At 48.0% G+C, this 27,065-nt stretch overlaps 1 protein-coding gene and 1 non-coding gene across 13 annotated transcripts in view; one reads left to right on the plus strand and one right to left on the minus strand.

Annotated features, from left to right (window-relative positions):
• Positions 1-27,065, plus strand: part of LOC113905683 (F-actin-monooxygenase MICAL2) — a 244,589-nt gene that overhangs the window by 11,586 nt on the left and 205,938 nt on the right. For all 12 annotated transcript variants that reach the window (XM_027563290.1, XM_027563291.1, XM_027563293.1 and 9 more), the window contains exon 2: positions 17,566-17,636. The gene's annotated coding sequence lies outside the window, so the exon portion shown is untranslated. The remainder of the gene's footprint in view (positions 1-17,565; positions 17,637-27,065) is intronic.
• Positions 1,149-1,221, minus strand: TRNAV-CAC. The gene has a single exon. It is a non-coding gene; the product is annotated as a tRNA-Val (tRNA).

The following is a 27,065-nucleotide window of genomic DNA, read 5'->3' on the forward strand; positions in this document are numbered from 1 at the left end:
GATGTCTCAGAAACACCGTTGCTTTATGTGTTGGAATAAATTGCTTCAGCAGCGAGCAAATGGCATGAGTTTTGTGCTTGTGGGAGCTTCTGATAGAGGGTGGGGATGGAACGCTGAGACAGCTTTCCTCTTTCTTTGTTCTCCTAGCATCTGTGCTGCCAGTATGAGGCCAAGTTGGTTCATTCATTGATTGCTCAGCTGAGCACTCCATTCATTCTGCCAGTCAAAACTTTTGGAGGTCCCTCTATTTGAAGCATGTTGTCACGGACTGACCATGGCTTTCAGAGTGGCAGTAACACCTTGGTAAAGCCACTGACTTTCTCTGAGTGTCAGGTTTCTCTTCTGTAAGATGGGGGTGACAGTGCTTGTCTCACAGCGGGCTGTGAGGATTAACTGGGCAGGGTATGTAGCACACCTGTCACACGCCTGGCACATAGCAGGCATGTAGGTGGCCCCCGGCTGGCCCACCGGAGTCTGAGAACACAGTTGCGGGCCATGTTCCACTCTGCTTCAGATCCCCCATTCAGTGCTGTTTCCTAAATGGCTTTTAAGTGGTGACTTTTTAAGAGAATAACTGAGCTAAGCACGTAGGTGGGTAACAAAGAAAGACGGGTTGCCTTTCTCTTTGTGGTGAGTTTTCTCTGTCAGACCTTGGGACCACAGAGCTGTCACATGGGTGCTTGGTTTCCCCAGTGTGGTCCAGCCTGGGTTTTGCCTCAGAGGTGACCCATTCCATCTTTGGACAGAGCCTTCTATACCCCCTCCTGGCTCCCTATAGCTTCTGGCATCTGGGCCTAGATCTTCCTCCTTGGAATCATAGAGAACGATACTCTAGTCTCTCTCCCATTTGAAAGCTCTTCAGATACTTTTTTTATATATATATTTATTTGGCTGTGGAGAAGGAAATGGCAACCCACTCCAGGGTTCTTGCCTGGAGAATCCCAGGGACGGCGGGGCCTGGTGGGCTGCCGTCTATGGGGTTGTACAGAGTCGGACACGACTGAAGCGACTTAGCAGCAGCATCAGGTCTTCATTGCAGCTAGAGGATTTTTTTTTTTTTCAGTTGTGGCACGTGCAATCTTTTTTAGTTGTTGCATACAGAATCTTTAGTGGCACATGAACTCTTGGTTGCAGCATGTGGGATCTAGTTTCCTGACCAGGGATTGAACCTGGGCCCCCTGCATTGTGATTGCAGAGTCTTAGCCATTGGACCACCAAGAAAGTCCCCAGACACTGTCTTTTAAATCAAATCTGTGATATTGTTGATTGTAAGATATACCATTCTCTTACGAACCTGTAAGAAATAGAAAGTACTTCCAGTTAAACTGAAGAACAATGCTTTGTTATCACTTAAAATGTTTATATTTACTGAAAGAATTCTCTTAGATTTTAGATATAAGTTTTTTGTCCATATCACTCTTGCATCCACATAAAAAGGAAAAGAAATTAGTTACAGCATTTTGAAAATGTCTTCACTTTTGGAATCCAAATCTTTCAAATCACTTTCTGACTCAGAGTTATCAAAGTGTTCTTTTTTTTTTTTTGACATATTATATTTCTGGTGAAGTGGTGATGTATTTCTTAATCTCTATTGTCTTTGGAATTCTTTTTTCTAGGACTCACATTTCTTCCTCAAATGGTCCTTGAATGTTCTGGCTCCTGAAGTTTGAGGGTTGCAGTTGTCCAGACATGTCACGGGGAATAATAGTCAAATTTCCATATGGTAGTGGCAATGAGGCAATGACAACTATGCCACAGCTGCACTCTGGCCTAGAGACTGTTAGATGCTAGGGTATTATAAGATAATTCTGCTTTCAGACATTCTGTAACTGAAACAAATGCACATCTCCTAATAAGTAAAATATGATACTTAAACACAGCCCTCTTGTCCTCTCCTGAGTTTTCTTCCAGATTTACAACCCTTGATGTGGGTTCGGGTGTTTTCCTGTGGTTCTTCTCTGAACAAACTCCATTTTTGTCTGTATCCTTCTAATACAGCAAGGCTAGTGCCCAGACCAGCTATCATATTCATGGTGTGGTGTGACCACAGCAGAGGAAGGCAGGTATCCCCTCCCTAATTCAGGCCATTCTATTTCTTTTAATGCAGCCCAAGATTGCATCAGTTTTTCTGGCAACTACTTTACATTTTTGACTCACTGATATTACTCCTGACAAAATCTTTTTTTTTTTGGCTGTACCACACGACTTACGGAATCGTAGTTCTCTAACCCAGAATCAAACCTGTACCCACTGCATAGTCCTGATCACTAGACCGCCATGGAATTCTCCTGACCAGATCTTTTTAACATGGGGTATTGCTAAACTGCTTCTCCTCTGTCCTTAACATGTTCTTTAGAATTTAAGTGCAAGCCTCCTCCAATCTGATTCAGAACAAACGTTTCTGTTAAATTTCAGTGTGTTAAATTCTGTGCAACCCTTTCCCTTGAGCTTTTTCAGGATCCTGTTTAATGTGCTTTCCCTAGCATTGCCCAAGTTGCCAGTAAAATGCTTATTAGCAGAGAACCCTCTGCTAGAGTCCTCCCCTCCTGACATGATCTTTCATCGGCTTGCTTGGGGACCCCTGCTTCAGTCTCTGCCTTTTGCTTTCCTGACCTCTAGCCAGATGCCTTTTTGGATCTAGTTATGCCAAATCTATCGTAATTCTCCACCAACTGTCAAGTATCCTATCACAGAAAGGCATGGACACTCCTTGACATCACGTGCTCTCAGTTCCCAGAGGGCTCTGGGACTGCTTTCAGGTGTCCCCAGAGTGCCCTCATAGGTGCAGTTCAGTGGTCTCACCTGCCAGAGTTTCCAGTGCTCCAGGCCAACCAGGGGGTGGATGGCATTGAAATTATCTAAATATCCTTTCCTAAAACTCCAGACTCCCCCCACCCCCTACCCTTTCTCATCTCAGTCTTGGATCTTGGCGTGTCAGTCTAAGGATAGCGCTCTTCAGCAGGGGCCATTGTGTGCCCAGAGTCGGAGCCAGGGTCCCTTGGTACCTCTGGACCTCTTGGCTCAAGATGACCACTAGCTCTTCCTGTGGTCTGGGCGTGTTGTGCAGCCTCAGCTCGTCTCAGACTGTCCTCCTCTGGTTCATGGTCTGCGAGGAGGCTGTCTCAGGGGGTTCTTTTGGTTCACATCCTTCTCCCAGTGATGGGACCCGTGCTTTTCAGCAACTCACCTTGTCAAGGTTCTGTGTGTGACCGCGTGGCTCCATTCTCTCACACTCACATGCCAGCACCGTGTGAGGGCTCTGTAAACACTAACTCACTTCATCCCTTTTTTTGAAAACACAGTATTTATTTATTTCAATTTTGGCTGTTGTGGGTCTTTGTTGCTGCATTTGGGCTTTCCTAGCTGTGGCCAGTGGGTGGGGGGTAACCTCGCGGCGGTGTGCCGGCTTCTCCTGGCGGTAGCTTCTCTTGCTGTGGAGCACGTGCTCTAGGGAGGTTTTGCCAGTTGCAGGGCACGCGTGGGCTCAGTAGTTGTGGCTCCTGGGCTCTAGAGCGCAGGCTCAGTAGTTTGGGGCTCCTGGGCTTAGTTGTTCCACAACATGTGGGATCTTCCTGGTCCAGGCATCAAATCTGAGTCTCCTGCATTGGCAGGCAGATTTTTTTAACCGCTGAGCCACCAGGGAAGCCCTCGCTTCATTCTTGTGTCAGTCCCATTAGAGAAATACTCTCATGATCCTCACTTACTAACGAGGAAATTAAGGTGCAGAGGGTTCACTGACGTCTCCAGATTTCACAGCTAGGAGCTGGAGGGGGAGTTCGTATCCAGTCAGGTTGCCACCAGGTCCAGCTCTGAAGCATAATGGTGAGCTGCCTGCTTCCTAAAAAGCCCTGTCTGCCCTCCCTGTCCTCCTCACCCTCCTGCCCCTCCCTCTCTGTGCCTTCTTGTCTTCACTCCCCTCTGCCCTTCCCCCATCCTCTGCTGCACAGTTAGAATTGCATTTCAGAGCATCAGAATCATTTACTTCCTCAATCTCAGGTTCCAGAGCCCTCCTATTCTTTCAGCAATTTAAAGTCTGTTTCCTTAGAGTCTCAGACCCAACTTCCCCTTCTTGGTCCCTCCCAAGTTCCAGAGGAAATGATTGCTTTTCCTCCACAGTTCCTTCCTGTGTCCCCCGTGGTGGTCAGTACCCATTCCGTCGCTGCCATGGGAATTAGGTTAGTCCCTCTCCTGTAGACGCTTCCTCTCTCTTCTCGAAGGTGAAGAGCTCAGCGAGGCTGATTGGAGCTTTTAGCCAGTGGGGCTTTAATGCCAACAGAATGGTAGATGTCACTGCCTGCCCAGCAACCCCATGGGCTCTCATCGGCTGACTTGGGATTAGGGTCATGCCAAGGCAGTAGTGCCTGCGGTGACTGGACCTTTAACCTCAGTCACCTCTCACACGAGTACTCTGGAGAATTCTCTCAGCCCTCTCTCCTCACACACTGGTCCTCCAGAGTATTCCCTCAGCCCTCTCTCCTCACACACTGGTCCTCTAGAATATTCCCACAGCCCTCTCTCCTCTCACAGCTGTCCTCTGGAATATTCCCTCAGCCCTTGCTCCTCACACATCTGTCCTCTGGAGTATTCCCTCAGCCCTCTCTCCTCGCACACACGTCCTCCTGAATGTCTTTTTGTTTCATGGGACTTTCACGTAGACTCACCTCTTTTTCGTTGTGTAGAGATCCTCTGTCTCGCTGTCCTAGTCCAAGTTCATTCCTTTAAAAGAGAAAAGCTAGGCATAGAGATGTGTGTAGTCTGCCCCCCATAAGAAAGAATACATATTTCTGTTTGCATGTATGTACATAAACACCATCAGGGATGAGACACAAGCCGCTGATAACCAGAGTTACCTGTTTCAGAACAGGGACAGACTGGGTTGATGTGACGGGAGTAGGAGGGGCACATTTCCTGGATATATCTGTACTCTTTGAACCCAGTGAAGTGTTTGCCATTCAAAATTTTAAAAAGCATAGATAATCTGGGAGTCCTGATTGGCGAGCTGTAGATAGAGGATGACAGCTGGTTGAATTGGCATGCTGCCGTCTGCTCCCAGGTGTGCCTGCTTCCTTAGGTGTGAGCGGGCTGGTCACAGCTCACTTACTCACAGCGAGGACACCAGGAGACCCTTCCCTGGTCCAGCACAGAGAGATTCTGCAGCACAGAGGGCCCCCTCCATTCCTCCCTGAGTCTCATCTCTCCAAGCTCAGAAGTAGCTTGAGATTTTTCTGCCTTTTGTCCTAATCTCAGTTTACATTTTTCTGCCTTTTGTTCTAATCTCGGTTTACTTAGAGCTGGTACTCAGAAGGTGCACCTGGGCCTCGAGTGTTGGTTTTCTGTGGTAAGTCACCTAAAACATCATGTTTTGTTTTTTTATTTATTTTTAAAATTTATTTTACTATGTATTTTTTTGTTTGTTTTGTTTTCTCCTCTGTTATTCGAAGAAACTGAAACACTCTGAATGTCTGGGTTTGCCTGGAACAACTATGTCCTTTCCCTTTCCACACCTGTGGGACTTTACATATCGTTTCTTTCCTGGACATCCTCATCTGCCTAGTGCATGCGTGTGTGTGATTAGAAAGTGTCTGAACACAAGCGCATGACTGGGTTTGCAGATAACCAAGGTCAGAGCAGGCCCTGAAGAAAGAAATCAGGGCATTGGGAGAAGCTAGTCCAGGTACCTATAATTGAGGAAGTGACCTGATTGGGACGGTGACTAGCTTATGTTGGGCAGTTAATTAAAAAGCATACATTTAGCACCTACTGTGTGCCCCAGGCCCTGTGCCATGTGGATGACAATATGGTTAAGGCCCAGCCTCTCCTCCCAAAGCCTTCACAGTATTCTTGGGAAAACAAGACACACTTTTGTTTTGTTTTGTTTTTTAAATGAACAGATTTTGGTAACAGTTCAGCTCAGTCATAGCAGGCAAGTGACAAAGTAGTTCATGACTAATTTCCTTGTGACTGGTGGAAACAGCAGTGGGTGTGGGGGAGTGTTTTCTGGAGGCTGGAGAGGGCCTGGAAAGCTTCCTGGAGGAGGTGGAAGCAGATGCGGCTGCATTTGGTATTATCTTCAAGAGTAGGTAAAATATAGATGGATAAGTGGGAGGAAGATGAGAGCATCTCTAGTGGTGTCCAGGAGGGGAATCGCCTGGCTTGAAGGTGGGACTCAGAGATGAGGCTGGCAGAGGAGTTTAGGATGGATGCTGACTGCTTTCAGTATAATGGACAGAGAGGTGTGTGTGTGTGTGTGTGTAAAAGTTCAGAAAAGGAATGGGAGGATGAGGGCCCAGGGTCCTACAGGGAACTCTTGTAAATCCTGGGAAGACTTTGGCTTTTAGACATTTTAATCGAGGCATCTCTCGTGTATCTTCCAGAAATGTTCTCAGGAGCAAAGAGGAGGCCAGAAACACTAGGCATACCCCCACCATTGTTTTGTTTGGACACTTGCTTCTTAGAGGCATTTTAAATGTTTATTCATTCAGCAGTTATTTATGAGTTCTTGTTATTATTTAGTCGCTAAGTCATGTCCAACTCTTTGCAATGCCAGGGACTGTAGCCCACCAGGCTCCTCTGTCCCTGGGATTTTCCATGCTAGAATACTGGAGTGAGTTGCCATCCCCTCTTCCAGGAGATCTTCCCAACCCAGAGTCAAACTCATGTCTCTTGTGTCGTTAGGCAGATTCTTTACCACTAGCCACCAGGGAAGCACTTATGAGTTTTTTGTGCCAGAAACAGTTCTAGGTGCTGAAGTTACAGCAGGGAAAAAGAAAGAAGGTAAAATCCCTTGCCATATGGGACTTCTATTCTAGGAGTGAGGGAGAGAGAGTAAAGACTTAAAATGTGTGAGGCCAGGTGATGAGAGGTGGTTGAAGAACACTAAAGCAGGCAGGAAGCAAGGGTGTGTTGGGTGCAGGTGAAGGGAAGCAGTCGGGGAGTGCTGTAAGTTTAGAGTGGTCAGGAAAAGCCTTGCCGACTCACCCTGTTCTGGGACTTACAAGCCAGCAAGTGAGAAGTCTGGGGCCAAAGAGAAGGAGACTACTCCAGACAGATCTTCTTGGGACTCTGAATCCTTTATTGATCCTCTTCAATCCATTGGGGTCTTCAGTTCTAGGCGGCAGGGAGCCTTAGAGTATTCTTGAGTAGAGGAGTGTATGGGAAGATGTCCCCAGTGGTTTTGTAGAGGATAGGATATAGGAGACTGAGGCAGAGAGGCTGGTTGAGAGGCTGAGATTCCAGAAGAGGACCAGGGCCTAAGACAGCCCATTGGTTTGACATTTCCTGCCTAGGAGTGGTGGGCCAGAGCTAGGGAGCAAGCCATGGCACTGGGGTGAGGGTGAGAGTGGACACTGGCAGAAGAGGGATGATGACAGGGCTCAGGTTGTGGGGTAACGCCAATCCCCGAAGCTCTTAGAATGTGAGACTTACACATTCTTGCTGTGACTTTTCTTTCATTATTTTAGTATAGTAGAATGTTAAGAATCATGGCTGAGTTACTTTGGGCAAGTTATTTAACCTCTTTGTGCCTCAAGCTGTTGCCAAGTCACTCCAGTCGTGTCCGACTCTGTGCAACCCCACAGACAGCAGCCCACCGGGCTCCCCTGTCCCTGGGATTCTCCAGCAAGAACACTGGAGTGGGTTGCCATTTCCTTCTCCAATGCATGAAGTGAAAAGTGAAAGTGAAGTTGCTCAGTCATGTCCAGCTCTGTGCGACCCCATAGACGGCAGCCCATCAGGCTCCCCTGTCCCTGGGATTCTCCAGGCAAGAACACTGGAGTGGGTTGCCATTTCCTTCTCCAATGCATGAAAGTGAAAAGTGAAAGTGAAGTCGCTCAGTCGTGTCCCACTCTGTGCGACCCCATGGACTGCAGCCCACCAGGCTCCTCCATCCATGGGATTTTCCAGGCAAGAGTACTGGAGTGGGGTGCCATTGCCTTCTCCGTGTGCCTCAAGCTCCATATCTGTAAAACAGTACCTGTCATATAGGAAGCTTGTATATTACAGTATATCATCTTTACAGTCTATTTCTCTCTCCCCATGTATGAGTAAAATTAATGTGTTGGACATATTCTTTCTGTTGTCCTAAAGCTACACCAATTGAAGAAAGTGATGCTTTTAAGGATTAAATGAGAGAATACCAGTAACGGATTTAACTTAGTGACTGGTGAATACTAGTTAAAAGTACTACTGTTACCACCAAATATTGTGGGAAAAAAATGATTTTCCAATGGAAATCCTTTGTGAAGTCATCTGATTCATCCCAACGTATTAAGCCTATGGTGTGCCAGGTGCTACAGTAGACATGTTCCTCCTTTCTTCTTTAAAACGACTGCCTGAAATGAGAACTGCTAACCACATCTTACTGACGAAGAAGCTGAGGTTCAGAGAGGCTTAGATTTGCCTGAGGTCACATAGCCAAGTAAGAGGCAGAGCCTGAATTCGCAGTTTCCCCCTTCTGACTACCTTTTACAATAAGCACAAATTACTTCATAAATGAGCCGTTATGCAAATGTACATTGACATACAGTTTCTTACATCAATCTCCCCTGGTATTTGGTGCCCACATGGAGCCTTAGTGGGTACAGAGCTGTGGCCAAACTTCCTGAACAGACCGGGGCAGCATCAGAGTGGAGGCCCTGGCAGCGGTCAGAGCTGCCCAGAAGCAGGAGAGGCCATGAGTGAGTCGGTGCCCTCCCTCAGTGACTCATCCCTGCAGGCCTTATCAGGGCCTTTCAGCTGCAGAGAGTCTCTGAGACCTGTCTAGGTTGACTACGCCCCTTGTGTGCTAGAGGAGCAGTCTGATGGGTTCAGATTCTAGCTCCACCATTTACCAGTTGCATGAGGCCAAGAAAGAAGTGAATTGCTTTGTGCTTCAGTTTTATCATCTGTGAACCAGTTCATAGGCTTTTTATGAGAAATAAATGAGGTGGGCCATGTAAATACTTAGAGGTGCCTGGCCCATAGCAAGCACTCACAAAGAAAATATTATGCTAATAACTATTATAATATTATTTTTAAAAGCCTCCAAAATTCTGAGACCAGAATGAAATGTCCCATCCTCTCCACACAATCCGGCCAGTAACACGTGTTTGCCTTATCGTACAAATGTGGGTGGAGCTTTCCCCTCACTAGACAGTGAGTGTGTGGGACCAGGAAATAGGTCTCAATCAATGTTTTTGACATCCCTGAAGACATGTGCCTTGTCTAGAAGGTTTGCCAAATAGAATGGATTCCCAGTTTCCTGTTTCCCTTGCAGTCGAATATTTTACTTGAAGCCCCCGCCTCCTAAGACTGTGGGAAATGTCTGCCATTTCTAAGGGCACTTTACAGCTTGCTCAGTCTTCACAGTCATCCTTGTATGGTCATTGGTTATTATCTCCATTTAATAGATAAGGAGACCGTGACTCCTCAGAGTTAAAGTAATTTACCCACAGACTGGCCGGTGGAAGAGAATGACACAAGTGCCCCTGCCCATCCCAGGTGCCCCCACCTGGAGACTCAGGAATTGACCATTCCCACAAAGCCCCTTCCTCATTTCCCCTTTGCTCTTCTCTGGAGGAGGGTGGGGTGGAGATGTGACCAACACACCTTTCAACAGTTTTATCCTCTCCCTCCTCCAGGTCCTGTTATGTCTAAAAAAGCACATGATGATGGCTTGTGCTAAGCCAACGATCAGAGTTGCTTAAATCATCTCAGCCCTGTTCTACCTTTTGTGTGGGTCCGAGGCCTGGGCTGGGCTTGATCAGGAGCTGAGACATGGGAGGGCATTGTAGCTTTCGGCATTTGGAGCAGTGCCTGAGGACAGACACTGAGCTCAGTGCCCAGGCTGGCGGGTCTAGGGGTTAGGGGGGAACCTGTACTCGGAAGTGGAGGAGGCTGGCATCACGGCTTGGCCCAGGGGGAAGAGCAGGTACTAGGTGTGGAGTTCAGAACCATGTCCAGGGTGCATGGGGTTGCTGGGGGCCAAAGCAGACACTCCTGGAAGCGAGGGGCACTTCCTTTCCCGGAGGTGAACAGGCAAATGGTCTTTTCAGCTAAGGTGAACCTAAACCCCAGGCTCCAGGATGGACTATAATCCAGACTTACCCAACTGTAGGGTTGTTCCTTAAGCAAAATTTACCATTTGGTCCAGGTTATTGAGAAAGTACCTACCATGTCCTGGGAATACGAAGTCCAGTGAGATAAGGACTCTGCCTTGAAGAGTTATCTGCTACAGCCTGGGACCTGTGCCGCCTTCTCCTTCTTGGGAACCTTAAATGTCAGGATGGTGGTGGTGATACATAGGTGCTTATGCAGTGTTCAGATTCCCAGTGTCCTGGAGCTTGGGCTAGAATCTGGATCTAGCAGGTTGTCACAGCAGCATAGGCTGGGAGTTGGCAAAAACACCTGCTCCTCCAGTTGGGTTTTAAGCCTGCTTTGGGGAAAGAGGGGTTATTGGGCCTTTATAATCATGGTTTTTTATTCCCTCCATGATTATTGTGTGACCAAAGGAACAGTCACAGGTGTGCCTCTGGAGTGAGGATGAGAGAGAGCCTAGAAAGAACGACCACCAAGATAATGGTTCAGGCGCCCATCCGTTGCTCAGAGCAGTCCCTCTTTCTCTCATTCTCCAACTTGGTCAAACTCTGCCACCTCTCTCTGCCTACCTGCCTGGCTCATCCCTGCCTCCAGCTCTTTGCTTTTATGGTCTGCGGTGCTTTCCTTTACTTCTTGGTCTTTCTCCAGTCTCACCCTTCAAAGCTAAGATTTAGCCCTGCCTACTTCAGAAAGGTTTCCTAAACTCTGTCAGCCAAAACTCCCCCTCTTTTTTCTATATGCCTCCTGGGTGGAGAGCCAGCAGCCCCCAGTTTGGCATTTACATGTTATGTAATGTGTTTTGAACACTTGTCAACAGGCAGCAGAGCAGAGACTGGGACTTTGAAGTCTGGTGGGTCTGGGTGTGTGTTCTAGCTATGATTCTTATGAACTGTGTCATTTGGGGTAGATGCTTTGATTTCTCTAAGTTTCCTCATCTGAACTTGAGGATGTGCCTGTCTCACAGGCGAGTTGTAAGAATCTGGTGAAATAATCGACACAAAGCACTTAGCACACGATTCCTGGCTCATAGTAAACGGCTGATACACGGCAGCTTTTGTTAACTATTTGACATGTATTATTTTATTTAATCTCGGAGAAGGCAATGACACCCCACTCCAGTACTCTTGCCTGGAAAATCCCATGGATGGAGGAGCCTGGTAGACTACAGTCCATGGGGTCACTAAGAGTTGGACACGAATGAGCGACTTCACTTTCACTTTTCACTTTCATGCATTGGAGAAGGAAATGGCAACCCACTCCAGTGTTCTTGCCTTGAGGATCCCAGGGACGCAGGAGCCTGGTGGGCTGCCATCTATGGGGTCGCACAGAGTCGGACACGACTAAAGGGACTTAGCACACTTAGCACATTTTATTTAGTCTACACCCTAGCTTTATAAGGTAGACATCATTGCCCCAAGGTCTCAGGATATGCATTCAGTGAGGCTCACTTCCAAGCCCAAGTGCCAGCTGTCCCTGCTTCCCAAGTTCAGACCCCTAGTCTCCTGCTTTTTGGTATTTTTCACAGTCTTAGCCAGAAAACTTAGCAAATGTTTATTAAATGATTCTTCCTGGCTGATTTGATGGGAACCAGGAGGGCAGGAAATAGGACCCACTCAAGCGTTCCATCCCCTTTCAGATGTCTAGCTGATCCAGCTTGTCTACAGGTCCCTGCCAGTATACTGCATACCATTCCAATACCAGGCAGGGCATGGTGCCTTATTGCACCCAGTCAGGGAGGAGGGAAACCAATTCATCCCTTGAGGGCAAATCAGTCCACTCCTTTTAATTAATGTATTTATTTTTAAATAGCAGAAAATAAACTTTGAAAAGAATAAGAAAAGTAAGGGAAATACATGCCTGGCTAATCCCCCATGACTGGGCAGCCACTGCCTAAACCCAGCTGCTGGAAAGCAAACAGGAAAGCCGGTAGCTGGCAAGCAAGTTTTGGGCGGCCTGTGGTGTTGTGAAGTGTGTGTCCTGCGAGGGACAGTGGGTGAGGGCCCTCAGGAATGGCTTACTGAACTACCCAATACCCGTGGGTGCAACTGGGGCCCTGACAAGGCTGCTGCTCTTCTTGACATTATTGTAGTCAGGATGGTTTTCACATCATCTTAGATCATGGTTTTCAGTTTTTCTCCAGCAAACTTTGGAAGCTGCCACTTCCTTCTCCAGCTGAGTCTCCTTTGGTACCAGCTGATGTTTGTGTCTGCATAGTCCTCATGCCAACTGGTTATTTAGTTTACGTCTGTGTAGACCTTGGCATTGAGCTCCAGGGACCTGTGGAAGAAGACTGCTGTGCGTGCTGGTTCTAGTGTTCACCCCGCGGCTAATGCTGCAGGAGGTGAAGGAGGTGACCCGTGCGTTCTGATTCTTTGTTTTTGCTACCAGGACAGGGTTTGGTTTTTGCTTTGGTTTCTCTAAAACTCTTTAAAACACATGTGGAGGTGGAGCATCTTTCCCTGGAGGGAACTAAGAGGGTGCTGCTAGAAGGCCTGGAGGTACAGGAATAGATTCCCTTTGGGTGCTGGCCCAGGAGGTGGCAAGAACATGAGACAAAGTCTTTACGAATATTGTTCAGCCCATGCTGTGTGTCAGGCCCTGTAGCTGTACCTGTGGAGTCAGAATCTCGTGAGAAAAGTGACAGAAAAAAGCAACTCCCCCCGCAAAAAAAATCTTTCTGGGATTCTGACATGCATATCCTGTTTAAAGCCCATGGATACATGCTGTCTTGTTACCATCACACTGGAACTCTTGGAGACTGAAATAATTGATGCTCAGAGAAGGAAAGAGCCAATATGCTGCCTGTTCTGTCAGTGCCTGGGGGTTTGTCTCTGGATGGGGTGGATGCTGGTTGTAGATAGGGGGGCTGCGGTGTATCCTGTATCCCTTGGCTGGGTCTGAACACAGGTGTGAGTGGCAGCAGATGAGCCTGGAGGAAGAGGAGGCCTCAGGCTCAGGGATCAGAGAGTGCTGAGGAGGCAGCATGAGGGGTACCCCACGCAGCAGGCGCTACTAGTGTGACCTCAGCCAGCGAGTTACTGATCTCTCTAAGCCTCAGCTTCCTCACCTGGAAAATGGATTGCATGAGCATCCAGATCCTAGGGCTGCGTGAAAGTTAGATGCAATTCTATCAGCAAAAGTCATTTAAGGGCTCAGACAAGCTAATTTTTCTTTCCTCACTTGCCCTCTAAAGGGATTGTTTCAAGTAGCTGCCCGGATGTTTTCCTGTATCACTGTGAAGCCACTAGAAATAAGCTGTCTCTTTCTTTCTCTTCTTTCCTTTTCCTATTGCTCACGGCAAGTGGGACCCACATCTGAGGCTGGGTTCCCAGCCCAGGGCTGCAGGGCTGGGCTATTCCTCTTTTTGGTTCCAGCATCTTCCTCTCCCAGGAAGGGCGTGGGTCCAAGGGCTGTGGGCAGCTCCTGCCACCTCAGTTTGTGGAGATGCCTTGCTGCCCATGTTTGCTTTTTCTTGGCTGCCTGGGTCTCAGTGAGAGTGTGGGTGGAATTTAGTGATGATAAAGCAGCCAATTGTTGACTGCTGCTGTTAGTGGGGATTCTTTGGGTTTCAAGTGATAGAAACCCAACTTGAAAGAGCTTAAGCAAAATGGAATGCACTGGAAGGTTCTAGCAGAGGTACAGAAACTCAAAGGAGGCACTGCAGAATTCAACCCCAGAAAGAGAACAGGTGATGTCCAGCATCCCTGGACCAGCATCCCCTACTTAGTCTGAGTCGGCAGGCAGCTCCCACCTGACCCCACACAGTCCTGCATGTGATCCAAGAGGATTAGGCTTTCCCCAGGATTTTTTAGATTGGATTGACCCAGTGTGGAGTGCCTGCACACACTTTATACCTAAGAATGTGGCCAAGAAAGAAAGATACTCTGATGAACCTATCCTGAGCCCCATGCTTTTCTTTTAGGCTGCTGAGTGAGGGATGGAATGGAATCTATTATTGGAGCAAAGCTAGAAGGATGCTAGAAATATTAATAATTAAGTATAAGATGAACTTTTATTGAGTGCTTACTTTGAACCAAAAGTTAGTCTAAGCTCTTTATGTATGCTGCTGCTGCTAAGTCGCTTCAGTTGTGTCCGACGCTGTGCGACCCCATAGATGGCAGCCCACCAGGCTCCCCCATCCCTGGGATTCTCCAGGCAAGAACACTGGAGTGGGTTGCCATTTCCTTCTCCAATGCATGAAAGTGAAAAGTGAAAGTGAAGTCGCTCAGTCGTGTTCGACTCTTAGCGACCCCATGGACTGCAGCCTACGAGGCTCCTCCGTCCATGGGATTTTATAGAACTTGTTTAATCTTTACAATCAACCCTATTTTATACACCAGGAAGCTGAGGCACAGAGAGTTAAAGCAATTTGCTAAGGTCACATAGCTAGCTAGTAGGAGAGCCTGGACTGAACCCAAGCAGAGAACTCCAGAGGTGCTCCTAACTGCCACCTCTGATGCAGACAATACAAGATGCAGATGCCATCTCCAGCATTTATTGTTGTTGTTTGGTTGCAAACTTTGAACTAAACACCAGGCTGTGTCCTTTACGGCATTATCTCATTTCATCTTCTGAACAGCCTTGTGGAGTAGGTGCTAATGTTATCCCCACTTTCAGATAAGAAACAAGCTCGCAGAGATTATGTGACTCGCCTAGGGCCACCTGACCAAAGTGACAGAGCCGGGATGGGAATTCAGGTTTACCTGGTTCCAGGGTCTGAGCTTGTGCCCACTTTGCTGGGCAGCCTTTGCATTCAGACATTCTCCTTGCTCTGTCAAGTGCTCCCCCGGTACTTGGGGTGAAGAGCAGTTCTGACTCAGCATCTGGCCTTCATCCTTTGTCCCCAGAGGTTGGGGTGCGGCACACACTGCGAAGGGGCTGGCTGTGTGGTTCTGAGCTGATTTTGGTGTGTCTCACACTAACTCACACCGAAGGGTTCTTGAACAAGCCCTCAGTGCATCTAAGCTCTGGATGTCTTCATTCCTCCATTCAGCAAATACTCAGGGATTGCCTAGGGGGTGCCAGGCCCTGTTCCAAGTTCTTGAGGTTCCTCAGTGGGACTCTGACTCTATGGAAGTAGGAAGGTCCCCTGAGTCCCTCTCACATCTTTCGGGATCCATGAGGCTACTCAAGCTCACCGGAAACCTTTCCTGCACCACCTAAATCAGGCCCTCCCAGGGGCCTGGAGACTTCATACTTCTTTGTTTGGGATTGGCATGATGGCAAATATGAGAGCAGAGATTGTTTCCTCACTCTGATTGATGACAAAGGGAAACGTGTCAGGGAGCAAGTGTGGGCCTGGACTCCAGCCAGCTCCACCATGAATCCCAGGCTGCTGTGGCTGGTGCAGATTGAGACTGGGCCATCCCTCAGTTCTGCCGTCTGTGATGTGTTTGTGTTACCTGCCTCACTGGGTTGCTGGGAGGATTATCTGAAATAGCACATGCTAACCATCTGTTGTAATGCCTTCCTGTAGGTTAATCCCACTCCCTCCTCTTAACAATCACCTAGTTTCGTAGGTCTGTCTAACAATCAGGGCCTCTGGATGAGGGCAGTTATAAGGGATCCTTGATGAGGAAATCACCAATTACGTCAAGTTCTTCCTTTTGCCAATGAAAAAACTGAGGCCCCTCAAGGGGAAAAAAATGGCCTTCTGATTGAAGGGTGCTAAAGGGAGCTTGAAGTGTGTTTGACTGTTGGTCATATGGAGGGTACGAGGTGGCCCTTGGAGTGCCTGGATCAAAGTGTGTGCACAGGCCCGTGTACCCAGGCCTGACTGGTGGTTAGCCCTTGTGGACTGGTCCCAAAATGCCCACCTCCACCCAACCATGTAAAGAGTCCAAGTAAAACCTCCAAGAGGCCCTGTCTCCGACTGTTGGTCTCAGCAACATCCCACAGGGGCAGGGCTTCCATTCCTGGCATCAGGGGATTCCATGGTTCTCAAACCTGATTTTGAGAATGGTGGAATTCTGCACCAGGGTGTCCTGTTCCTCCACCCCCTGTACCCAGATACTGCAGGGGAATAGAGGAGTGGAGGCCTCCTGCCCCTGACTTCTGGCTAGAGGCGACAGCACAGAGCCTATAGCTCAGGCTGATAGAATGTGGCCAAGGTAGGCCAGCCTGTTTGTCAGCTGCCAGGGGCTGGAGAGGTGTGGCTCGATAATGTAGATGAAGACAAGGATGACTGTAACTTCTGCCCAGGTGGCTGCCATTGGGTGTGCGGGCCCATCACAGCTGTGGTGGGACAGCTCTCACCTCAGTGTGGTGGGAGAGAGACTGTGAGTACCTGTGAGCCAGGCCTGGGCTTGACAAGTGCCTTCTGCTTTCCAAGCCTCTTACTGCTGACTGTGAGGAGCCACTGAGATAAAGCATGTCTGGTCTCTAACAGTCCTCCTTCCACACATGGCCAGTGTTCAGTAAATAGTAGCTTTTCTCTCATTGATAGTCTGAGGATTTTGAACAGTGAATCCCAAATCCCAGGCTCTAAATGCAGCCCTTGTGTACTAGAGAGAATACATATGTGTTTTTGTGGGCATTAGGCCTCCTGTCTTGCTGAGCCAAGAGTGCCTATGTCCATGGAGTGTGGGGATTGCCTCTTGTTGGTCTCAACTTTTACATATGTCTTAACCTTTGCCCTTTTGAGGTAACCTCTTAGAAACTGGGAATTGTAAATCTTTAGAATTTTTGTAACTCTAGGCTTCATTTTCCAAACAGGTGTAGAAGAAGTTTCTGCAGAAGAAAGGGGATGTAACCAAATCACTTGGAAGCCAAAATCATAGTGTTTAGGAAACTCAGCCATGATCAGATGGTCCACTTTTATGACTTCTTAGTTTATTCAGCATTTTGGACCCTTCTACCTTGGGAAATATGGCAAATTTTACATTGTTGACTTGTTACCAAGTTTTTACACCATTTTGATTACTTTCTTCATGTCTTAATCTTAGAAATTCTGGCATTTTCTGTTTCTACTGAAGCAACTAACAAAGCATTCTTGGGAGTTTCCTGGTGGTCCAATGGTTAAGAATCTGCCTTCCAATGCAGGAGATGTGGATTTGATTCCTAGTCAAGGAGCTAAGATCCTACATGCTGTGGGGCAACTAAACCCAAGTACCACAACTAGAGAGCCTGTGCACTGCAACCAGGGACCAGCCCAGCCAAAATTAAAAAAAAAAAAAAAAGGCATGCTTTTCCAGATCTATCTTATTTTCTCTGCAAGCCTTTGTGTAGAGGTGTGATAAGCTTTAGGATGCCCAGAGAGTGACAGACAAAAGATAATAACAAAAGTGACATAATTCCTTTCTTCACATGAAAAACTTGGAGTGCAAAGAGACATTCACTGTCCATCTGGGACATTCTCTGTCCCAACCCTTGGGTAAAGTGTTACTACAGGGCAAAATATACAGCATGTAGGACCTTTCGGTAGGAAGAAGATTGGAAGCTGTAATGTAAGATAATATACTTGACATTCATTGTCGCACTTTGTTTTTAAAGGAAGATGGCAACCTGTGCATGGATCATCCTGGGAGGAGCTGACTTCAGTCATCACGATGCCTAAGAATCGAGTAAGTTACAGCAGTCAGTCCTTTTCTGCCATTGAGTCGCTCTTGGGGGTCTGGCTTTGGGAAGGATAGGGATGCTTGCATTCTTCTTTCAAGCCCAAGTGAATGGGACCTCTTCTGAAGAGAGAAATAGTGCCTGTCTTTGCCTACCATGTCCAAGGCTGCACAGCCCTCTTATGCTGTCAGAGAAGGGACGGTGGCAGGTATTGAGACTGAGTTGTGTTTGGGGACATGAAAAACCTGTGTGACTCAGTGGACTTCGGGTGGATGGAATCTCTGTTCCTCTTTCCCTAAGTAATAGCAGCAGCTCAGCTATCCTGACTCCTCTCCCAGCTCTGATGATGTTTCTGCCTCCTGCTGGGCCAGGTCTGTGCCAAGAAAAGAATCTGGCCAGGCAGCTTCTGCAGGGAGTGACTTCAGAGCAGGGTAGACCATTTGTCCAAGAATTGGAAATGTGATCACAGCATCTTCCTCTGCTTGGGTTCCATTCTAAGAAGAGCAAATCTGTTCACAACTTTCTGTAGATTCAGCAGGTGCATGGAGGCTTAGTGTCCGGAAGGCTTGCTGTAGGTGAACATCAGTAATAACTTGTTTGGTGTCGTTACCCTCGTGAACTGCATAAGAGCCTCCACACTGTTCTCCTGGCTCCACTCTCTGTCCCCCTGCTCTGTCCTCTTCAAGGCTGCCTTTGACCTTCTTCGGGGACGTGTCTGCCCATCCCTCTCTCGATGGCCTTCGAGGCCACCTCTGGTCACTTTCCACACTCATTATCTGCCTCTCCTCTCTGCCCTGGCTCCTGTCCCACCATTCCTGGAACAGGTCTACACATCTGGGACACACCTTCCCTCTTGAGAAGCATCCCTCACTCTCCCGAGCAAAGCTGGGGCCTCCTCCTCCTTGCCACTCCTGCAGTACTTTGTTCAGACCTCAGGTGTGTCATCAGCTGAGTTGAGTTTTGTCCAGCTGTCCATCTTCCCCATCAGCTGTAGGAGCCTCGACAGCAAGGACCTGTCCTCCAACATTCCTGTCTGAGCTGGGCAGCACCAGGGCTGGGCACATGGCAAGGGGGTGATACTGTTGACTCAAGGTCAGGTCCTGAGATTTCTTCAGGGCTTGATGGCTCACGAAGCCCTATCTTCTGTCTCGTGGGGGCCTTGTAACCTGGGAGGGGTTTATTTTACAGACGTGGAGATTGAGGACTGAGCCATCAGACTGTAGGCTGTTAAGCTCCAGGACCCACATTGCCTGTGAACCGGGCTAGTCTGGTTTCTGCAAGCAAAATTTATAGTTAGAGAGAACCCAAGAGGTTATTTAGAGCAAACCCCTCATTACTTGATAGGGAAACTGAGGCTTGGTCTGAGGATATTTTCTCAAGATTACATAACCAACTGCTGTCCAATGGAGAATTTGGAGGCAGGCCCTAGATTTCCAGTCTAGCTTTCTCTCCACATTCCCTCCTTCCTCTGCCTCCCTTTTGTGTATAGCCATTGGAGAATGTTTGGGGGCCATCAATCTATATTTCAGTTCAGTTCAGTCACTCAGTCGTGTCCGACTCTTTGTGACCCCATGAACCGCAGCACACCAGGCCTCCCTGTCCATCACCAACTCCCGGAGTTTACCCAAACTCATGTCCATTGAGTCGGTGATGCCATCTAACCATCTCATCCAGGAGGGTAAAGAACTTACAGAATACCCAGAGTTAGAGGGAAGGTAGACATGAGTAAAACTGGCCCTGCCTCCAAGAGTTTCACTGGGGTTGTGAGACCAGGGGCAGAGACAGGGACTGAAGAACCTGGTGGAGAGAGGATGGGGGACGGGTGAGCCTGGAGCAGGGTGGAGGCCTTGTGGAAGGGCAGCTGGCAGGCATGGCCTAGTGGGCACTGAGGACCCATGGGTGCGGATGGCAATCGTTAGGTTATGGTTAGGGTTATTGCAGGGGAGTCCACATTGACATCCCAAGCAGCAGCATGAGGAGAGGACCAAGGAGAAAGCTGCTCTAAGTTGTTCTGGTTCTTAGTGTCTGGGCAGAGAGGTCCTGACTAGCCAGCCTGCTGTGACTTGAGAATCCCTCCTGTTTCCTGGAGACACACAGAATGTAGAGGGGGCACACAGAGGAGGGTCAAACGACCAGTGGACAGAGAATTCCATCATTGTCTGAGATGTATATGGGAGGGAAGCGTGTGAATATCTGGCTGGCTTACTCCTACTGTGCTCAACTGAATTTTTGGTTTGTTTCTGACTGACCACACTTCCAGTTGGTCTTCACCCCCATCTCAGTTTTAGGGCTCTCCTGAAACATTCCTTTGGTTCAAGCATGATACAGGGCCAGGTAGGTCCTGCTCTTTCCAGTTTTACCCTGCCCCCTCTTGCAACTTCCTGGGCATGCAGACTGGCAGCCTGGGACTGACTGCAGGCTCCATCTCCACTGGCAGGTTGAAACATACACTTTGCCCAAATTACAGAGAATATGGTGTTTGCCAAATAGGTACCTTGGGTTATTTTCCAAAACATGACTAGGTTATAAACTTCCACAGGGAAAGGGTGCAGTGTTACATCATTATTGTTTACACCCTAGGTTTACATTATACTCCATTTCATCAGGACCATTTCATCTTTATAAAAAGGCAGGTGGATTTACTCCCACTTTGCAGATGAGGAATTTGACTTAGACAAGCTGTGACGTGCCCTGCATTAATGTAGCTGCCTATGGGCTGAACTGGGCCATAGCCCAGGCCTCCTGTTTATAAATTCCCTCATCTTTCTACTCTTCTAAGCTTCAACCATATGCAAATTTCTGAAGGACCAAGGACATAAGAGGAACTCAATAAATATTTGTTGAATGAGTGAACTTTGGTTATTTCCTTTTTTAGGGGGTAGGTCACTCTTAACCGTAAATGGATCCTCTTTGGCAGCAAAGGAAACACTACCCTGTGAAGTATTTGCATTTCTTACCATGATAAGAAACCAATGAGTTCTCTTCTCACCCAGCCTCACCTCCAGGAACTGGGTCACCCACACTGAATAATTAATTCCTTGAGTCTTTCGCTTGGAGCTTCCTCCTCCTGATGCTGAGATGATCTGACCAGCACTCATCTGACCACCAGAGGCAGAGCCTCTTGTTTGTCGTCATCAACCCTCAGGTGACCCGTCTAATTGCTTATGGGGAATACTCTTGCCTAATCAGGTCAGACTTCCAGTGGTTAAATTTGATTTCCTCCTGCCCTTCTTCCCCATCAACCTCCCCTAGATGGAAAGAGAGAGATTTCTGTGGGTTATCTTAGGTATTTAGGCCCACCTCTCCTTTCTCACTCTCCCTCTGGACTCCCCAGAATTTTCTGGTGAGGGCTGGAGAAAGAACAGTAGCCCATGTCCGGGATGAGAAGGAACACATGGGGTGGGGGTAGGGGGCAGTTATCAAAATATCTGCTGGGTCTGCTCTTTCCCTGAGTGACACTTGGGTCATGTTGCTTGGCATCTGCAGAGGATCCAGCTGGCCTCATTAGAGCAACCTAATTAGATCTTGAGGTCAACAGAGTCGAGTGGAAAAAAAGAGCGGGCTGAGGCCCAGAGACCCACGACCTGGTGCTGGTTGTTCACGGCTTAGCCACGTGGCCATGGGCCAGCCACAGAACTTCACCTGCCCTCAGATTTCTTATTAAGGAAGTGAGGGAGGCGCAGAGGGTTGTGGCATCTTACAGGAGCCTTCTAGACTCCTGTGTCCCCAGTGGCCACTCTGCTTCTCCTCATGATCAGCACCGACTTCTCCTACAGGTTGCCACCTCCTCTGCTTGTTTCTGTAGGCATTTTTTTTTTCTTGGACTCTGAGGCATTGCCACCTCTCCTCTGCCCCACCCTGAGATATGCCTGAGCGCAGATAAGAACTGCCTGTTGTTGCCCTAGACTCCAGCCAAGCAACCTGGAAGAAATGTCTAACCTTTCAAAAGCATGTTGGGACCTAGGGCATTCAGGTTGGTATAGGAGATGAGTGGGATTAATCCTCAGTGGAGCAAGTCAGGTCAGGTGACTAGAGCTTTTTGGGATACAAGAGATCTTGACGCCCCAAGGCATCTGTCCAGTTGTTTGACCAAAGGGTAGTCGATGTGTTCGTAAAAACATGGCTCCAAGCTTATCATCATCTTCCCTGGCCAGGGTCTGTGGTCAGAGGGGACCAGACACTTTGGAGTAGAAAAGGTGATGGTGTTGGTGGAAGGCTGCTCAGGGGGAGCTAAGAGATGTCTCAGACAAACAACTAACACACAAAAAGGCCAGGGTTGGGAGGATGGATCTGTCTCTAAGGTTGATAATCTTCGGGTATGAAAGCTGAAAAGAACCTACAGGTCATCTGATCTATTTCTCTGATTTTATGGGTGAAGAAACTGAAGCAGAGAGACATGACTTAACCAGACCCAGAAAGCAAGCTAAAGATGGATCCGAGATGCAAGCCAAGTCTCCTGATTCCTAGCCTTGGAATCATAAACCTGATACAAAGTGGCTCTTTCCCCAGCGCCACATTGCCTCCTGTCTGTGGGTTTAGCCACCACCCTTCCCACTCCGCTCCTTGACCCTGAGCTTGATTGTCTAAGGTGTCAGCAGGGCCCCACTGCTCCCACCTCCTTGTTTATTGAGGCCTAGTAAAACCTGGGTGTGACATCACAGCACAGCTGAGACTACTCTCATGTGTGGGCTATTTGACTTGTACTTAGGGACTTAACATTGTTGGGTCATCAGTATTCTGTTTTATGTGGGTCTTGGGGTGAAAGATTAATGCAAGACAGGAAACGAAGGACCTGATGGCCCAGCCTCAACAATAGTGGATTCGCGTGGGTTTACGATTCAGATAAAAATCAGCTTTGTTGCTAAGCTCGCCTCGTTCTGAGACTCTAAAGCTGAGGACATGGATCAAGTGCAGCCTGTACCGTCCCTTGCTCTTGACAGAGTGCACTTAGGGTTAGAGGCTGTCTGCCTGGTCGCCGTGTTGCTGGCATGTGAACCAGAACGGAAGTCATTCACTTTTTTCTAGAGAGATTCATTTGTCTCAGCACTTCCTGCTGAGCTCAAGAAAATGTATCATGAACTCTTTCCAGTGAGCAGGCACTGGGTTTATAGACTTGACCTTGTTTTTCCTCACCATGGTTCTCTGAGAGAAGTGAGCATGGCTGTTTGTTGTATTGAGGAGCAAACAGGCAGATAACAGGCTAAGTAACTTGCCCACGTCCCATAGAGGCCAGGGTTCAGAGGCAGGGGGTCTGATCTTAAATCTTTTTTCACTCCACATTTCACACGGCCTCTCTTTGCATGGAGAAAAGAGAGCTGGGCCAAGTGGACCGGGCATTGGTGGAGGTATCGAGCATTCATGGTGGGACTTCTGAATGCTGAGTGTCAGGCTCTGGTCTTGGCTGTGAGGGTGCAAGGGTGAGTAAGACCTGGTTCCTTTATTCCCAGAAGTTCATGGCCTGACCTGGAGGCAGGACTGATGTGTATGGAGTCACAGCCATCAGTCTAAGCTCTGTCATAACGAGTCACACACCAAATGCCCTGAAAGAACTGAGGGGAGAGTGACACATGGGGAGCATGGCCCCAGGCATGGGCTCTGGGACTTGGGTGTTGAGGGATGAGCAGGAGACCTCCAGGCAGAGACTTTGCCGAGCGAACCATGTGGTGGTATGAAGGCTTGATTCGGTACCTGGAAGTGAGGAGGAGTCATGGGCATGTTTTCTTCTCAACTGACGTAGAAGGAGTGGAACTTTCAGTTGGGAGATAAGCTGGGGGAGGAGGGGTTTAGAACTAGACCGTTAAGGGCTAATTGTGTGAGAGCTGTTGAAAGAAACATCAGTCAGAGCCAGCAAAGATTCTCCAGATATGTATTATCTAGGTAGCTGAAGTACCCTTCCCTGCAGAAATGTGCATGAGCTCGTATTCAGACAGTTTACGCCCATTTTCCACATTTTGTGTCTCACGCACCAGTGGAGGTGTTTATTGATGGTGCTAAGGCATCGGAGCCGGCCGGGCCATGCTGACGGTTCATATTTAAAATGTCTCGGATTCCTCTTGCCAAATAAGCTGATAGCAGACACCCTTATGAATTCATGTGCAGACTTTCTCCCCAGGGACTGTTCTGCATTCCAAACCCGGCCACACAGTCATTCTGTAGGAGCTAGGGGTGTGGGGTGAGAAGGCTACTTAAAGATCAACGAAAATATATAGCTGTTTTTAAGGACAATATTTACAGGGCAAGAGTATCTAGGAAATGGATCATTTGCCATGAGAGTGAGCCAGATGCTTTTAAAAATTCCAACCCTTTCGAGTGGGAAGGGTCGTGGGGAAGAGAGAGAGCCTTCCAGGAACTCTTATCTGTCTCCTCTCTGATGAGGTCCTTGCTGATGTCTGCCCCCAGCAAATCCATTCCGGAAGCAGATCTTTGAGCCTGATGTACCCTTCTGGGAGGGGAGGAAAGCAAAAACCCAGACAGCAATCTGGGGTCCACAGCTTCCCAGTCTCAGATCACAGTCCATCTTTTGTGACCTCCTGTGTTTCATTTTTTTATAAGAAAAGAGAAAATCCTTTCTGGGACGATGGCTGCTTTAGTGAATATGTTTTTCAGAACATAAGCCCAAACACCGAGAGAAGAGTCCAGCATCTTCATTCAGCCAACCAAGTTTATTATGTCAAAATGGTGGGAGACTGTCTCCTGAACGTTAACAGAAAATTCACCAGCTCGGTCACACCTTCTGCTGTCCTTTCTGGGGCAGCTCTCTGGTGGAGTGTGAGTCAGAGAGGGGTGTTTTAACTCACTGAGTGGACAATGACCAAGCTGGCAGTCACTGGTCCTGGAGTGCTTATGCCAACATCTCTGAGCTCACAGAAATGTGGCCTCTGAGCGTCACCTGGAGAGCCGGCTGTCCCTCCCTCAGAGCTCTGCGCCCCTCACACAGGCCCGTGTCGCCCTCCACATCAGCCTCTTGGCAGCTACCAGCAGTGCAGCACAACTTACCAAGCTAATCATCTCCTCAGAAGTGGGGTCAGCAGTTGAGTGTATTTTAGGGACTGGTTCCACCCTGTCTTATCAGAGAGGCCTTTCTGCATTTGCTGTCTGAAACCCTGAATGGTTTTAAAGAGCTTTTGTAAAAATAGTTCATAGGCGACTTTAGTTCCTCTGCACAGTAAAGACGTGGCCCAAACTTTCTCTCTCTCTTCTGCTCAGAGGTCTGAACTGCCCCCTGGTGAGGGCGCATTGAATGTGGGCACAGAGCCCCTTGGGCAGGTCTGGAGAAGGGGAGACAGCACTGCTCGGGGCTATCTTGACCTGTCATTGTCTGATCTGCTCACTTCCCAGACGCTGCATCTCAGGACTGTTAAGCTGTGTTCATTTAGCACATTGCCTGGCACAGGGTAGCCAGTGTCTGTGGGATGAATGCGGGAACAAATACACTACCAGCAAGAAAACCATCCAGTTTTCCAGCAGAAGCCAAGAGAAGTGAGCAGCTCCCAGGCTGAGTGGCCCGAGTACTCTCCACAGCCCAGCACACACTCCAGGAAAGATCCCTTTGGTCCTGGGTACAAAGGGATGTACAGATCTCCTATCTCCCGGGTTGGGTCTAGAGGGAGGGTCAGAAGAACTTTGATCCACATCCAGAAATTCCCCCACTCAAGACTGTGAGTCCTATTTCCAGGGATTCAGATAAGCACAACACACCAACAAAGAGCAGTGACAGCAGCAAGGCGTGGGAACGTGGGCCCAGCACAAGCAGCGTGCAGCCCATCCTGCTGGCTTCCCCAGCTTGCCCAGCCCACTGCCCTCCCCCCGCAACTGCTCCCTTGGCTGAGCATCCCATGCTTGGATACGTCTTCCAGGAGCCTCCCGTTGGGCATCTGTGTTTTGTCAGCCTGCTTCTCTACAGCACAGGGCTTTTCACCTTTACATCTCAGGTCCCAGCTTCCCAAGTATGTTGACAAGTAGGTTTTGAACAACCCATTAGGCCTTTCTGACTCAGGCAGGGCTCACCTGCCCTGGCAGGTGCACACACCTGCTCGTAAAGGCTGACTGTAGTTCACAGGCCCTTGTGTGGAGACTGAGGTAATTGGCGTGGCCAGCTGAACTGCCAGCTGGGTGGACACCTCAGTGGAAGAAACAGGCAAGCACCCCCTCCCCTGCCCCAGGCACACCTGCTCAGAGGCCGCCCGACCGTCAAGATCTAGGGAGGTATTATTTATATTGCTAATAACATTAATGACAATATAAACAACAAAGCAAATGTAATGGCAGATCAGGAAATTAATCCTGAAATTAAAGGTCTATAACTCAAATGGAAATGTTAGAAGCCCTTTGAGTGAACTCTAAAGATGGTGGGTATAGTGTGAGCTGTTCCATTCCTCCCGAAATAAATTTTTACTAGTAAATATTCATTCAACAAAATGTACTAATTACCTACTAGGAGCAGACACCACACTGGCACCAAAGTTAAAAAGATAAAAATCAGTAGACAATTCATTAATGGATAAATTAGTCCAAAGGGACATAATACAAAAAGTTGAATTATTTGCTTAAATATTAATTGAAAGTCAGTGGCATACTTAGAACTGAGCTGAATACTCTGGGAAATAGAAAAGAAACAAAAGACATTGGCCTTTTCCTATATAATGTAAAAGCTATAACGTTAAGTTATACATTAATTGTCTAGACAAGATTAATGCACAAAGCTGTTGGGTTCAAGGTTGTAACTGTCTTTCTCCAGAAATTACTGAATGGTAGTTGCCCAGAAGCTAGGGAGACAGAGCTTGTTCCCCTGATGTCCAGAGTGCCTAGCAGGTTTCCCCTTGGACCTGTATGTGTATGGGAGTGGGCCCAGGAAGCTGTATTTTGGGATACTGCCTGATAAATCTTCTGGTATGCAACTAGTTTTGGTGACCTCTGGCAGAGAGTCTGGAAATTAGAAGAATGCATGAAAAAGAAAGCTATGACAAACCTAGATAGTGTGTTAAAAAGCAAAGACATCACTTTGCTGACAAAGGTCCATATAGTCAAAGCTATGTGGTCTTTCTAGTAGTCCTGTACGGATGTGAGATCTGGAAAATAAAGAAGGCAGAGTGTCAAAAAATTGATGCTTTTGAACTGTGGTGTTGGAGAAGACTCTTGAGAGTCCCTTGGAAAGCAAGGAGATCAAACCAATCAATCTTAAAGGTAATCAACCCCAAACGCTCTTTGGAAAGACTGACACTCCAGTACTTTGACATTAGTCTTTGCAAAGACTGACGCTCCAGTACTTTGGCCATGTGATGAGCTGACTCATTGGAAAAGACCCTGATGCTGGGAAAGATAGAAGGCAGAAGGAGAAGAGGATGAGATGATTGGATGACATCACCAATGCAATGGTCATGAACTTGGGCAAACTCTGGGAGATGGTGAGGGACAGGGAAGTCTGGCGTGCTGCAGTC

Source organism: Bos indicus x Bos taurus, chromosome 15 (assembly GCF_003369695.1).
Source record: "Bos indicus x Bos taurus breed Angus x Brahman F1 hybrid chromosome 15, Bos_hybrid_MaternalHap_v2.0, whole genome shotgun sequence".
Taxonomy (NCBI): Eukaryota; Metazoa; Chordata; class Mammalia; order Artiodactyla; family Bovidae; genus Bos; species Bos indicus x Bos taurus.